The sequence below is a fragment of the Mixophyes fleayi genome, chromosome 1 (assembly GCF_038048845.1).
Source record: "Mixophyes fleayi isolate aMixFle1 chromosome 1, aMixFle1.hap1, whole genome shotgun sequence".
NCBI classification, from domain to species: Eukaryota; Metazoa; Chordata; class Amphibia; order Anura; family Limnodynastidae; genus Mixophyes; species Mixophyes fleayi.
In genome coordinates, this window is record NC_134402.1 from 269,331,445 (window position 1) to 269,340,579 (window position 9,135).

At 41.6% G+C, this 9,135-nt stretch overlaps 1 long non-coding RNA gene across 1 annotated transcript; it reads left to right on the forward strand.

Moving 5' to 3' along the window:
* The first annotated feature begins 7,397 nt into the window (after positions 1–7,397).
* LOC142107926 (uncharacterized) lies at positions 7,398–7,765 on the forward strand. Its single transcript, XR_012680045.1, has 2 exons — positions 7,398–7,542; positions 7,671–7,765. It is a non-coding gene; the product is annotated as an uncharacterized LOC142107926 (long non-coding RNA).
* The last annotated feature ends 1,370 nt before the right edge of the window (positions 7,766–9,135 follow it).

Genomic DNA, 9,135 nt, shown 5'->3' on the forward strand with positions numbered 1-9,135 from the left:
CAATACCCGACGCACAGACAGAATACAATATACAGTACTTTGTAAGCTACTTACCAGAGCACACCGCTGCTAGCAAACCAGCTGGTTGCTACAGCACCACAGGAGCCTCCGCTCTACTGTACCTCCTAACTACGTGTGCTCACCTCACACAGGACCGCGCCTACACTCATGAGGCTCTCACGCCTCTATCACACCGCCTCCAGGGCCTTCTGCCCTTCACACCATGGGCCTCTTGCCCAGTTGCACACAGAGCCTTGTGCTCTAAATTAATGGGCCTCAGCCCCCTCTCTACCTCAGGGCTCTGAGCCCACTAACTAGGGCCTTGTGCCCTACTACCTAGGGGTCCTAGCCCCTGCCTACTGAGGCCTGTGGCCTACCTGACTAACTGAGGGCCTTGTGCCCTTTATAGCCTATGGGCTACCAGCCCCTACTAAGGCCCTCTGGCCTTCCTATGGCCTCTAGGCCACTAACTACCTAAGGGCCTTGTGCCATTTTATACCTGGGGCTCTCACGCCCCCTGTCTAACTAACAGGGCCTTGTGCCCTTTATAGACAATATGGCCTACTGGCCCACTAACTTGTAGGGGCCTAGTGACCAAGTCCCTGGGCCTTGTGCCCCTAATTTACCTCATCCCCACGGGCCTTTTGCCCGACCGTGGCCCCGGGCCTAGTGCCCGAATTTAACGTTGAGTATACTTACCTGCTCTGCGCAGGATACTCAACTTGCCACGCCGTCTTCTTCCTTTTCCGGGTCTTCCAGACCCTCCAGCCGGCGGCGCCTCTTCTCCTGTTCGGCGCTGTTGAGGGCTGGTTGGCGGGGAGCTCTCAGCCCTTACAAGGGCTCCCCACTGGCGATCACTGCTCCGGCGGCTTGATTGTAGTTTTCGGGCTGCAGGGTAGCTCACGGCCCTCACAAGGGCCCCCTGCCGCTGCTGCCGCTGATCTTGTTGCTGGATGTCTTGAAGAGACGTCCTCCCTCTTCTCCGCCGACGGACTTCTGAGGAAATGGCGCCGCCCGGCGACTTATATAGTCGCCGGCGCGACGTCATCAGCCGGCGTGAGCGCTGATTGGGTCGCGTCGGCGCCAATCTTTTGAATGGCCGGGCGCGAGCCGCGATTGGCTCGCGCATCCGGCCGCTGATTGGCCAGTGGGGAAAGATGAGCCCTGATTGGCTCAGCCTTCCTCCGCGCACAAGACCTGCAGGAAGAAAGCCATGATACTCACCGCTGGATCGATGGATGGGTGAGTAACCTTCTTTCTTCACCCGCTTGCAGGGCTCAGCTACCAAGGGACTCTTCAGCCCCTTCAGGGGCGCACCACAGCCTGACATCTTCGCCCTTTTCACGGGCACCAGGCACATCTTCAGTCCCTCCAGGGGCATAGCGATGGCGGGCATCTTCGCCCGCTTCTCAGGCACAGGATCTGGAGGCATCTCGGCGGGCACCATCTCCACATAGGAACAAAAAAGAGCCAAATTATGTGATTTTAGAGAAAAAACAGGGATTTTAAAAATAAAATAGGAATCCAAAACCAAAACCAAAACACAAAAGGGCGGTTTTTTCCAAAATCAAAACCAAAACACGAAGTTAATCCAGATCCAAAACCAAAACCAAAACACAGGGATCAGTGAACATCTCTAGTGGCAATCCATAGTTGCCTACTCTCCCGGAATGTCTGGGAAACTCCCGAATTTCTAGGAGTTCTCCCGGCAGGCTAACCTCCCATTTCCTAAAGACCGAAGTAGTAAAGTGACAATTGGTCAAAAAAGGTGATTGACGTTTAGGGGCGCCTCCAAATGATGCCAAATTATTGCAGGTATTCTATTTATGTTCACAGACATGTGTATATACACTTATAGTAGACAGACGATGATATGTGATGCTTGTCATAGGGCATGCTCCTATATCATAACACACCTCATACCCATGTACTAGTATATCAATGAGCAAACCTGGTTTGGTTAATAGTAAATTTAAGTATGAGATTCATTGTTTGATTCTACTAATTTATATACACTAATATAGTGATATGGAAAAATTATTATTATTTTTGTACCCACACATTGCTTAACTACTCTTAAAGGGCGTCAATGTGCTCACTGCTCAATCTGCATCTTTAACATAACTATTTGCATTGATTTTTTTCCCCAAAGATAATCTCGGATACTTAATAGGTGCTGCCACTGCCACAAGTTGCTGGTGGAAGTTTTAACCCACCCAAACCTTGCCTATCCAAGTACTGAGCCAAGCAGGCTCGGTACTCTGCCGCCCGTTCGGTATCGAAATCGAGGCAAAACGTCATTGTGACGTATTCGTATTTCTGAGCTCGTTCTCACGAGATTTGAAAAGCATAAATACCAGCCTCCACAGCAATCCATCGCCATTTGACAGAGGGAGAGAGCAGGGTTAGGTCACAGGCTGAGACTGAGCAATAATTGTACACCTTATTCTTTGTATTGTTATTTCATTTCTAATCTATTCAGTTCTATAATTAATTCAAATTCTATAAGCAATTGTTAGAGCAGGAGAAGAGGAGGATAGAGGAGGCTTACTTTTTGCACTACAAGTGCTTTGGGGTGTCCCATATTCCCCAGTGTCAAACACTAATTTTTCTGGCTGTCAAAAATAGGCATATTTGTCAGCAGTATCTATCTAATACAATATTTTGCACTACAAGTGCTTTGGGGTATCCCATATTCCCCAATGTTTTACACTAATTTTTCTGGCTGTCAAAAGTCATATTTCTCAGCAGTATTTCTACAATTTTTTGCACTACAAGTGTTTTGGGCTCATTAAAATGGATTCAAAGCAGTCAACATATGAGCAGAATAAGCAAGCAGGTGCTGGCACCAGTCCTGATGGTAATGTTCCCAGTATGTCATCTGGTAAAGCCGATGTAAAAGCACATAGTATTTTTAAATCAGGGAAAAAAAAACACACCAAAAAAAATGTAACTGAGGAAATGTTAACTGCCGATAAAAAAAAAATTGCCAACATGCCATTCTACACATGCAGTGGCAAAGAAAGAATGAGGCCTTAGCCTTTCTCTATTACTGCCAGATCTAAAAATGTTACTGAGCCTTCCTCTTGTAAGATCACTCGTGAGCAAGCAAGACCAAGTAATTTGGAGTCTAAAAGTGGTGCACAACTACTGTTACACCAAACCCTGTGGAGAGTCCATTCACCAGTGGTATGTCTAATCGTGAGCATTCTGTTAGTGACAGTGTACCATAAAGAAGGGTCCTTTCAGCAGTTCTGCTGATGTGTGCCTTAACAGCCCGAGTGTAGCCGGTGATACACTAATTGAGGATGCCACTTTGGAATTAGAAGAGGATGAGGGGGAGATTTGTGTAGGTGATGAGGGCACTAATGATAATGTTGATTAGGATGATGCAGACAGATACCAAATTGCCTTTCTCAATTTATATTTATATTCTAGACTCTATAACGGCTGAATAGTTTTCTATTTTACTCCTAGTGGAGATGGGGTCTCATGCAGACAGATACCAAATTGCCTTTGTCCATTTCTTTTTATATTCTAATTCTGTAGTCTATGCAGGCTGCTTTTTTGTATTCAACTACAAGTGGAGGGCGGGGGGGGGGCATAGACAGACACCAAACTACCTTGGTCCAGTTATTTATTATATTGTTCAGTCTATGCAGGCTGCTTTTTTTCTATTCAACTACAAGTGGAGGGCGGGGGGGGGGGCATAGACGCCACCAAACTACCTTGGTCCATTTATTTTTTAGATTGTTCAGTCTATGCAGGCTGCTTTTTTTCTATTCAACTACAAGTGGAGGGCAGGGGGGGGCATCGACAGCCACCAAACTACCTCTGTCCATTTATTTTTTATATTGTTCAGTCTATGCAGGCTGTTTTTTTTCTATTTAACTACAAGTGGAGGACGAGGGGTCATAGACAGCCACCAAACTAACTTGGTCCATTTATATTTTAGATTGATCAGTCTATGCGGGCTGCTTTTTTTCTATTTAACTACAAGTGGAGGGGGGGGGCTATAGAGACTGAAACCAAACTGCCTTTGTCCATTTCAATTTATATTGTACAGTCTATAACGGCTGAATTTTTTTGTATTTTCTACAAGTGGAGGGGGGCCTAGAGTGACAGAAACCAAACTGCCTTTGTCCTTTTTTTTAGTTATTTAACTGTAAGTGTAGGGTGTAATATACACCCAAAGACGATGGCTGCATTACCAATATGCATAGATGTAGAGGAAGACAATCTGGTTTGTGTGTAGAATTAATGATGGCCTACCAGGAATTAAACAGTTTTTTTCATAATTATATAGCTTTACAATTACATTACTTATCCAAGTAACAGGTGGAGCACTAAATTCGGTTATTTTATGCCCAAAAACATTGATTTTTTAAGCAAAATTGCAAAACAAAACCAAACAAAACCAAAACACGCAAGGGCGGTTTGGCAAAAACAAAACACGACGGTAATCCAGATCAAAAACCAAAAACAAAACACGGGGGTCAGTGAGCATCTCTAATAATTATATAGCTTTACAATTATTACTTATCCAAGAAACTGGTGGAGCACTAAATTCTGTTATTTTATGCCCAAAAACATTGATTTTTAAACAAAATTGCAAAACAAAACCAAACAAAACCAAAACCAAAACCAAAACACGCAAGAGCGGTTTGGCAAAACCAAAACCAAAACACGACGGTAATCCAGATCCAAAACCAAAACCAAAACATGGGGGTCAGTGAGCATCTCTACTATAAACAAACGTTTAAAAGTCTTATGACAAGAGTCTAAAGATAAGTAAGGAATACTTAAAATACATAATTATACTTGGCGGCCACAAAATTATAAAGGGGAGCCACAAAGCCAAATCAGTTTGTAATCTGAAAGAGAGGGAAAGAAAATTTCCCTGGTATACATGTGAATATCTAATGACTGCTAGTAAGGGTTCAATAACCAGAGTGTAGACCATGGACACAGCGGACATCTTTGTCTAGTACCGTTTCGGATATTAACCCTGTCGGATGGTGTGCTGATCACTATCATTGCTGATGGGTCTGAATATAGAGCAAATATGCCTGTAAAGAAATCTCCAGAGATGCCAACCACTTAGTGAGGGACATAAATTTCCACAATATTTTATTGAACACGTTTTTTAGCATCAAAAGATAAAAGTATAGCAGGAATTCTTTTCTTTAGTGTTAGACCTGCGTCCAATCTCCACAATAAACAGATATGTGGACAAGTGGAATTGGCCAAACCAAAGACTATATGACTGTGACAGCCCACTGGGTTGGTCATTCACCTTCACCAGCAGGAACAGCAGCAGCATGTACATCACTACGTAACATTTGTCACAGGCAGGCCACTCTTTGTGTCACCGGCTTCACTAACAGGCATACAGCTGACAATTTGTTACGCAAACTAAGAGATGTGATTGATACATGGCTTATACCACTTGGACTCTCCCCAGGATATGTCATTTCTGATAACGCCAACAATATAGTGCGAGCATTACAGCTGGGTGATTTCCAGCACATTCCCTGTTTTGCTGACACCATCAACATGGTGTTGCAGAGCTTCCTACGAAATAACCGTGAGGTGCAGGAGATGCTTTCGGTGGCCCGTAAAATTTCAGGCCATTTCAGGCATTCTGCCACAGCATGTAGGAGATTACATATATATATATATATATATATATATATATATATATATATATTCCTGTGACCTGCTTTATTGTTGCTGTGAACTCAGATGATAATGTTTAGTATGACCCTTATGACTGGTCAATTGGCCACACCCACATGACAAGCTGACAATGCCACAAACAATTGGCCAGACCACACCCAAACCCCACCCATATGACATCATTAAAGACAGAGTAGTCTCAGGGTATAAAAGAGAGGGCTGGTAGCCCACAAGTCATTTGCTCCTGGCTGAAGGCAAATTGGCCACTACCATGGCCTATCAAAGAAAACAAAAGAAGGGCCGCATGGCCAAAAAACGGCCAGTGACCTTCCGAAAAAGGAGACGGCACAGCACAAGACAAAAGAAGCATGTGGCCACTACTAAAGGGAGAAGGAGAGGTAAATATATATATGTTCCAGCTACTATATAAATTACAGTCTAGCTAGTGTTGTTCAAGATTTCCTCAGCAAATTCTGTCTAAAAGTGAATCTGTACCCTAATAAGCTGTTATTTTTCATTGTTGCAGGTAACAGACGTAAACGTCTGACGTTTTAGAGATGAAAGACATGATGATGCTGGTGACCTGCTCCACCTGCCAGAGGCAGCTCACCTGATCTTAAACAGACACCTCATCTGGCCCTAAGAAGCATTCAGAAAATGTAAAAAAAAAGAAAAATAAGAAGAAAAGGAAGAAAAAAAGAAGTTACTCAGCGTGCAAGGCTTAGTCAAACGGAGTGTCAGCTTTCTTCTGCATGGGACCATTGCCATTGCCAGTGATGTGGGGTTAGACATGTGTGATTTCTACACTAAGTGGGATTTTCTCACAAAGTGGACGAAAATGCACAGTTGGACAAACATTGTACTACATTTGACTTGATTTTACATCCAGCAATAAGCTGCATCTGCCACAGCCTATTTCTGCACTACTTGTCTATTTATATGGAAGACTGCAAAGAGTTTGGCGTCGCGGTTGTTTTAGAACATACATTTTATCAATCGTTAAGGAGAATTGGTTGCAGATCATACTCCGGGATTTCTAAGGAGCTACTATACAGATAAGCGGTTTAATTTTATATATCTGGTACGCACACCACTTCTATTTATTCTGCACGATCAACTTTTGAATATATTTATCCTGTACTACAGTGATTTTTAGTCACCTGCGGTGCAGATACAGACACCGTCTTGTTCTAACTACTCTGGACTATTTCTGTGTACATTTGTGCTTATATGTTTATATACATTGTATACACCTGAAGGCGCCGCCCTTTACCATTTATATTCTAATATATATATATATATATATATATATATATATATATATATATATATATATATATATATATATATATCTATCTGTATATATATATATATATATATATATATATATATATGTGTGTGTGTATATACGTATATATGTATATGCATATATGTATATATGTATATATATATATATATATATATATATATATATATATATATATATATTTATTCCTGTGACCTGCTTTAATTATTGTTGCTGTAAACTCAGATGATAATGTTTAGTATGACCCTTATGACTGGTCAATTGGCCACACCCACATGACAAGCTGACAATGCCACAAACAATTGGCCAGACCACACCCAAACCCCACCCATATGACATCATTAAAGACAGAGTAGTCTCAGGGTATAAAAGAGAGGGCTGGTAGCCCACAAGTCATTTGCTCCTGGCTGAAGGCAAATTGGCCACTACCATGGCCTATCAAAGAAAGCAAAAGAAGGGCCGCATGGCCAAAAAACGGCCAGTGACCTTCCGAAAATGGAGACGGCACAGCACAAGACAAAAGAAGCATGTGGCCACTACTAAAGGGAGAAGGAGAGGTAAATATATATATGTTCCAGCTACTATATAAATTACAGTCTAGCTAGTGTTGTTCAAGATTTCCTCAACAAATTCTGTCTAAAAGTGAATCTCTACCCTAATAAGCTGTTATTTTTCATTGTTGCAGGTAACAGACGTAAACGTCTGACGTTTTAGAGACGAAAGACATGATGATGCTGGTGACCTGCTCCACCTGCCAGAGGCAGCTCACCTGATCTTAAACAGACACCTCATCTGGCCCTAAGAAGCATTCAGAAAATGTAAAAAAAAAGAAAAATAAGAAGAAAAGGAAGAAAAAAAGAAGTTACTCAGCGTGCAAGGCTTAGTCAAACGGAGTGTCAGCTTTCTTCTGCATGGGACCATTACCATTAAGTTCAATAGCATTTACGTCAATCTAGGTGCAGTTAAAAAGCATGGAATAAAAAAATAAGCAGAATTTGGTCTCCTGTGATCTTTTAAGTATTAAGGGGGTTAATGTACATATTACATGCACCCTGCACAAATGGTGCAGAATAAATACACCTTTAAAAGTCTTATGACAAGAAGACTAGAGTCTAAAGATAGGTAAGGAATACTTAAAATACATAATTATACTGGCCGGCCACAAAATTATAAAGGGGCACCACAAAGCCAGATCAGTTTGTTAATGTGAAAGAGAGGGGAAGAAAATTTCCCTGGTATACTTGTGAATATCTAATGACTGCTAGTAAGGGTTCAATAACCAGAGTGTAGACCATGGACGACAGCGGACATCTTTGTCTAGTACCGTTTCGGATATTAACCCTGTCGAATGGTGTGCCATTGATCACTATCATTGCTGATGGGTCTGAATGTAGAGCAAATAAATATGGCTGTAAAGAAATCTCCAGAGATGCCAACCACTTAGTGAGGGACATAAATTTCCACAATATTTTATTGAACACGTTTTTTAGCATCAAAAGATAAAAGTATAGCAGGAATTCTTTTAGTATTTATAATATAAGATTTATATATATATAGGGATATACGCAGGGATGACACAGGTGGCAGACCACAACAGTTTGACATCTGGTCTGGCTTGAAAGATTTTAGCAAAAAAAAGTGGGACCTCTGACATAACTCCATCCAATCCTACTATTAACATGCAAAGGATGGTGGAGGATTATTTTCAAGAGTTCATTGAAATCGAAATGTCAGACAGTCCCTTTCCATACTGGGAGGAAAAACAAGCAATTTGGAAACCCATGTATGAACTTGCTTAGCAATACCTAAGCTGCCCACCCTCCAGTACAGTAATGGCTAACCTTTTCAGCTTGGTGTGTCAAAAATCGGAAAAAAGTGTAGCTTTCCTCGGGTCACGTGACAGTTCAAGAAATATATATTTTTTTTATATGTATATATATATATATTGATTATATATTGATTATATGTAAATTTATATATATTTGTTATTGGGTTACAGGGTGAAACCAGATACTGGCCACAAGCAATCGTATGTAGTGTTTTTATTAATAGACCAAAGACTCCATTTCTGGTGAGCCTGCAGGGCATGCAGAGCTGTGTGATTATATATAAATATTGTATTATAGGATTAAAAAAGTAGAGGAATATAT